At 35.5% G+C, this 7067-nt stretch overlaps 1 long non-coding RNA gene across 1 annotated transcript; it reads right to left on the bottom strand.

Annotated features, from left to right (window-relative positions):
- Positions 1–893: 893 nt before the first annotated feature.
- On the bottom strand, positions 894–3787 carry LOC139148268 (uncharacterized). The gene is made up of 4 exons (XR_011555907.1): positions 3530–3787; positions 2890–2946; positions 2248–2358; positions 894–1058 (listed from the first exon to the last, which is right to left on the bottom strand). It is a non-coding gene; the product is annotated as an uncharacterized lncRNA (long non-coding RNA).
- Between the last annotated feature and the right edge of the window lie 3280 nt (positions 3788–7067).

Here is a 7067-nt window from a genome sequence, read left to right as displayed (position 1 = left end):
ACCATACGGCATCCAGTCACCTAGCGGAGAAGCAACAGACAGAACGGCTCGGCCAAATCCCCACTTTAGAGTAGTTCAATAACCGGGCTAAGTTGATACAATTTCTGAATGCGACCCGTCCACTTATTGTAGAGTTCATGAAGCACTCACGCTCGTACACTCACAATCACATATCGCACACACAAAAATAATCACAGTGGTGGAGAGGGTGTGCAATAGTTTTAACATGACGAGGAATCCTTTTCGAAATCAGAGAAAATCATTTGAGTACATATACATAAAAGATCATAAATCAATACTTGCAAGAAGTATGTAGGCCAAATAACGTTTGGATTTCAAGATGAAAACATGGATTTAAGGAAGTTCGGTAAAATGTTGCACTAAAAAGTATAACATAAAAGTAACTAAAAACTTTGAATAAAATATACTCTGGATCCGGAAGACGTTTGGTATTATCCGCTCGGAAAAAAACAAACAAACTTGTGCACGTACGATAAACACAAAGACAAATGGGGCTTTCATTGGCTCATGTAAGAAAGAAAAACAGCGCATTCATAGAAATACTAGCATTGTGCAAGTAGTGAGTATTAATGCCATAAAAGTGGGTCTGAAGACTGTCGCATTTAAATTGAAAGTTGCTTTCGTTAGCCGTATGTCAAAATAGACTGAACAAGTTAATATAACTTTCAGAGGGCGAGCGCAGGATTAATGCCATGCAAATAGCCAATGACAAAAACTTCTTTGCACAGACCAGGAATTTAGGGATGCCCTCTAACAACATATTTTGTGTTTTAATTTATGGAAACATGCACCAAGAGACCAGTAGGTTATGCTGAATAAAATAGAGAGCGGGAGCTAACAGCTTAATTTCTGTACAAAGAGGATGTGTAGTGATGTCACAAGAGATATTGTGTTTCCATTAATATTGAAAAATAACTTACGCTTAAAAGTTGGTTATGGAAGACAGCTCTACAACAAAATGCTGACGAGATTACAGCAATGACATTTTCTGCAACGGCTACAATCATCAAGAGACAGTCTACTATAATTTGAGCGATCTATGTAAATGTGAGAGAATATTACAATCATTATAAATAGTTCATTTGCCATTTGAGGTAATTACCGAATATGATCATGGACAAAAGACTACTCAATATTGGATATCATCAACACAAGGGTAGAGTTTGAGATATCCATAAAGGCTTTAAATGGACTGAGAACTTTTAATTTTTGAATTCTTAAATCTTTGGAAAGAAAGCAATATATTTAAATAGTGTAACTACGGGTAAAGGTGAATTTTTTTAAGTATAAGAAACATCATGACAAATAAATTCCCGCTATTGTACTCATGTTTACAAATGTTTTGATAGGGATACACTCGACATTCCGTTGTTAAAATATGTATGTGTAACTTCGTAGACTATATACACAACAAATTATAACCTGTATCGTTTCCAATCGACAGACACGCGCATCTTATGGGTGTGCAAAAATAATTGCCATCTATTTGTCAGAATTCGTAATCGTTAAAACTTTCAAAAAGTCTCCATGTGTTACAACAAAAATATACAGAATATAGCATTACATATAAAGTTGCCCATATCTTCGATGGTGTCGTGTATCGAAGCCTACGTTTATATCACCCAGTGTGATATTGCTAATCTGTCACAGATTAGCAATATCACACTGGGTGGATTTTGGAATGGCGAAGCTTTAAAAACATGTCCACTCACTGGAACTATTTGAATTTAGATACTTTTGTCCTTAATTGATTACGTGTATGGTTTTCTTTGTATTTTGTACCATCTCCATTACTTTACTTCTGTATGAAGTAACGTTTCTTTTTCTTTAATTGTTCATTTTTATTTAAATGAATCATATTCAGTGCAAAGGCGTCAATTATGATAATTCTTAGAACTCTTATCTTTGTTTCAATAACTGCTGAAGTCGAGTAATGGAGGAAATTAAATTCCCCCAGAAAGATTTTTCGCTGTAATATCACATAGAGCCACTTTTTAACGTGTCAATTTTCAGTGCAAAGGCATCAATCATGATAACTTATTAGATGACTTATCTTAGCATCAATAACTTCTAAAATCGAGTAATGGAGGCACTTAAAATCCCTCAGCTTGATTTCCGCTGTTATATCATATAGAGCCACTTTTTAAGGCTTGTTAATTTGCAGCAGGGTTTTAACTATACCAGACTTAGGTGTGTCACGTCATATCGGTTTGTGTGAATACTTACGCCTGATTTTAAGAAGTAAATATCATCACTTGTCATAAATACGCTCATGAGCAAAAGTACAGGCGCAAACAGAGATGCTGACACTGCCGAAAGAACCATGGACAGTATTATCTGTAATGATGAATCAAAGACTGTCAGTTGTTGCCGCTTAATCCCTTTTGGTTAAATCATTATTAATATGTAAGTCACCGACAAAGTATAATTTTATTTCGACATTACAAATTGACGAGCGTTTCAGTAATATCATTTTGATCCCTTGTAAATTCGGATTTTTTCACACATTCTAAAAGTTAGAGTGACCCGTTAGTGAATTAACAGACTCGACCAAGGTCACTAATTGATTGATTGAAACCGATCTTAAATGAGAATGTATTCGTTATCATCTTGCCATTGTCCGTCACTTGGCCAACACCAAACGCAACCTTTGATTTGGCATTATAAAACTCGACACAAAACATCAAATTTTAAAAAGGCTAGCCAGGAAACAAAGAAATTGGGGATAAACACTTAAAAATTAAGTACTGTAATAATGAATTCAATACAATTTAATTGATTATTAGTAGACTTAATGGTAAGTGCATCTGTTTGTTTGTATTTTCGTTTCTATTCCAAAGAAGCATTTCTGTTTTTATGATAACTCACCAATCTATTAGACTTTTTCAATGCAGCTAAAAGTCCAACTACACCGCTGGCCAAGAACTGGAAATAAGACATGAGCAACTATTAATAGCTGCTGATCTCCATTTTAGCTCCTTTGTCAATGCATATTCAAGTTGAAAAACAAGTCAAAGTTCTATCAATTAGAGAATTCACTGCACGTTCTGTAATACTAAAATATGGACGGTGATAGTACAATATTTGTGTACCTTATAAATGCGTTATCACCGTCATTAAAATGCACGAGGATTTCGAAAATATGTATATTTAATAATATGTGAAAATTTTGCGAAAGCAAAGTTATAGGTTTTTCATAATCAGGAATAATAAAAGATCACCATGCAAAGTATTTGTTTGTTTGTGTAAATGCTTTTCGATAGATACACTGTTCCGATATTAAACGATATTTTTGATAGAACTATATATATTCTCTCTTTGCTTCATGTGAAAGTATTTTGCTTGATGCTAAACGACAAGACGAAATTTTAATTTTCTCAGCAAGTTTTAAAATGAGTTCAAATTATGTATATGATATCCAAAGCTTGCAAGATTTTGTGATGTCAAGAATCGTCTCGTGGCGGCAGTCTGTCTTTACATGATATTAAGATAATTGTTCATCACTTACGAAGACGCCACACCATATTCCAAAACCGGTTACAGATGACAAACACCCGATAACAATTGCAACTATTCCTAAAACCACGGCAATACCACCTAGAAGAAGTTGACACAAACTCAGCCCAGTGATGGTTCGATTGGCAAAGCCAGGTCTTGTACCATTCCTTATTGTCGGCTGCAATTGCTGACTCAGAGATGTGTATGATTGCAGCCCTTGTACCTGCGACTGGCTTGGTTCACGTCGCTGTGATTGCATCATAACGTATACTCTGACAAAAGTGACAAAAAACGAAACAGATTATCATGGTATGGCGTTCAGAATACATTTAATGTTTGCATGTACAAAGCAATTAAATTGATACCATAGCTCACGTGTAAGAACATATAGTTTTAAGGTTATCAGATTGATTGTACGACCATAAACAAATTAAAGCGAAAAGAACCACCGTTGTTTTACTTGTCGCCGAACAGGGAAAGAAGTACGGTTCATGTCGCTGTGAATGCATGTAACTTATACTCTGAGAAAAGCTCTAAAAAAACCCAAAACGGATCATTATATTCTGTTCGAAACACACTCAGTAATCCATCCAATTTTTGGCACGTAGATTGGGCAATCGCAAATTTACTTGACTAGAGAACTATAATTGAAAGTGAATACTTTTTATAAGACACGTAATTTGAATCATGTGAAAAAAGCTCCAAGCTTGGAGCTTGCATCATGTGATATGGAAGGGACCATCTTTACATGGGTATGGCATTGTCCACTCATCCATGCTCAAACCATGGCTGTGCGTATTTACATAACTTATGTTTGTACTGAGTATCCTTGCATAAATGATGAATCACTTACAATAAACTGTCGACTGTCAGATTTGGTGTTGCTCTTTACTACTGTGTTACTGTAAGTGGACAATGTGGGGGCCATACCCGTCCGAAGATGGTCCCTTCCATATCAAATGATGCAAGCCCCAAGCTTGGAGTTTTTTCCCATGATTCAAATTACATGGGCAACTTCCTGTACTATTTTATCAGTTTTTGTAAAAAGTCGCGCGAGTTATAAATGGCGAAAATAGCTTTTCCGGGGTAAATGACCGCAAAGCTAGCACATATGCGAAAATCATCCTTGGTGAACTTCCCCTTTAAATCTGCTTCATTATTGATTTGAATGTACTTGACTAAGTTAGGGTGGTTATAATTTTATGTGTTTGCAACAAATATGATATTGAAAGTTTTCACAGGGTGTCTCTTTTGAAAGCTAACAACGATTTGTCCAAATGAATACAAAATTAGTTATATCTTTTATTCAATATGTGATTTATTGTATGAATGTAGTTGACTAAATTAGAGTGGTTTGAAGTGCATATGTGTAGAACGAAATATAAGAAAATAATCGGTTCACTAAAAATGAGAGTGCAAATAGCATATATCTATACCCCTGAACTGACAGACTGTGCTCAATAAGAGCTAATTACAAAAAGTGGTATTCTTTTGTAGTAGCAAGACCTAACATGGTGTAATATGGAAGATTAGGTCAAATCCCAAAGAATGATTAACAATGATAATGGAATAAACGAATGGATGTGAACTTAGGTAAACATGCTTGGACGTCTATTGGACAAAGGGGTTATGGGATACACACATTCCAAGTTTTCAAATTCGGAGTGTCAGAATTGGATAGTGTCTACTTTATAAATCGCATACGGGAAGTCACATTGTAGATGAGGTCATGGGGTCAAATGCAAACGACGATTTGGTACGTGCAAAAAGTACGCCCAGTATGTCAGAATGCGGTACAAGGGGATATCAGTGCTCAAAGAAGAGCAATATCGCCGAAGCCATTCACATGTACATAAGGTAATGATGATTAGAACACTCAATTGGAGAAGCCATTCTTTATACAACAAAAACAACCTGAATAACAAGGAAATGTCAAAATATGTTTATCCCATAGATTTAGTAATTAATTTACAAAGTTTTGCGTTAAATACCATTTCACTGTCGGTAACACACTGATATGGATTGAAATAGGAATTAACATACAATCATCAATAATTATACAATGCTTGTGGAGAACGTTGATGTACATAGCATTATGATATCTTACTTTCGATGATGTGATGCTGTAAACTCTAATCCAATTACCGTATCCATTCGCTTAATTTTTTCATGAAACTGCATAGGGAATAAATAAGCCACTACCTCTCACCGCTATAAGTTAGCCTAACCCAATTCTATCAATGGTCAGTGTGAACCTGCTTACCGTGAATAGGGATGAAAAGTTAAGGTTAATGAAAAGTTTGATGACCACAGGTGTCCCTAAAGACACGTTAAAGGGATCGCAATGAAAGATGATCGAATGACCCATGATTGAACCTTATGCATCACCTACTTTGCACTACGAGTCCGATGTATGTATACAGTCAGAGTACAAAAGTTAAACATTAAAAATTACGTGCTTACACAAGTTCATTAGATGAAATATATCAAAGATAGCTTCTAGCTTTTCCTCATATAGATAAAAGAAAACTTCAGCCTTTGGAGCAAAGGTGACACCAGTATTATTGACTTATGATTAGGTATCAGTAAGGTTGTGGTGGGCAAAACTTTACCCTACTGGCGTCGCACCAACAGACACATTCAAGCACCCTTGAACAAATAACGTACATTGACACGTATCTGTTCCAATGTAATATTACCACGTAGACATTTGCTCTTTAAGATCAGATTAACCATTAACCGCTAGATATTTTAAATATGTCATATTGGTAAGGCAAAACTGTAATAATATCCATTTTATATGATCGAGTTTTTTTGACCTTTCTCTTCATAATAGGTCTTGTTAACTTATCATTTAACATTGGCTGTTCATACCTAACAAATTAATGAGCGCCATTCCAACCTTAATAGTTTATCTATGCCTCACGATCACATGACAATGAAATGTGTGTGAATTCATGCACAAGTTTAGATAAAGTGGAATGTACTTTTACATATTATGATTGCCTAGTATCCTTGGATAACGCTATAGCAGCATCGATATGACCTACCTGGCTGATATAACTCACGTAATGTCAAGTCTTTTCCTTCTATCCCTCTGCTGTCAGCGCTGAAATGTGTGACGTCAGAAGTATCTCTGTCTCAACGAAAAATGTTAGGAATTGCGAACCCTTATGTACAGATGAATTTCCGTTTCCTACGTTGCAACGTAGCTAGTAAATCAGTAAGTGAATAAAACTATGCTGTGATTTACCAATTCCTTGCTATTAACTCGAACTTGAAATCATTTGTTTGATATTCTTCCTATGAGAAGTTCAGGGCACAAACTTGTCTTTCGGACGGTACTGCTTAAATGTCCGTATGATGCCTAACTCTAAACCGTCCATTAATGAGTGACACGATAGTAGAATTAAAAACTTTGTTCACAAAATTAGGAAAATTTCTCGCATTGCAAGTTGTGAACAAAACTTGGTCACCCGCCGCTTTTGAATATTACTGAACCACACTTACAGCTTGCAAGTAAACACATTAACAAGCAAAATAAACAC

This window comes from Ptychodera flava, chromosome 2, assembly GCF_041260155.1.
Source record: "Ptychodera flava strain L36383 chromosome 2, AS_Pfla_20210202, whole genome shotgun sequence".
Lineage (NCBI taxonomy): Eukaryota > Metazoa > Hemichordata > Enteropneusta > Ptychoderidae > Ptychodera > Ptychodera flava.
The sequence above is the reverse complement of the archived record's forward strand: the minus strand, read 5'-3'. Positions and strand labels throughout refer to the sequence as shown.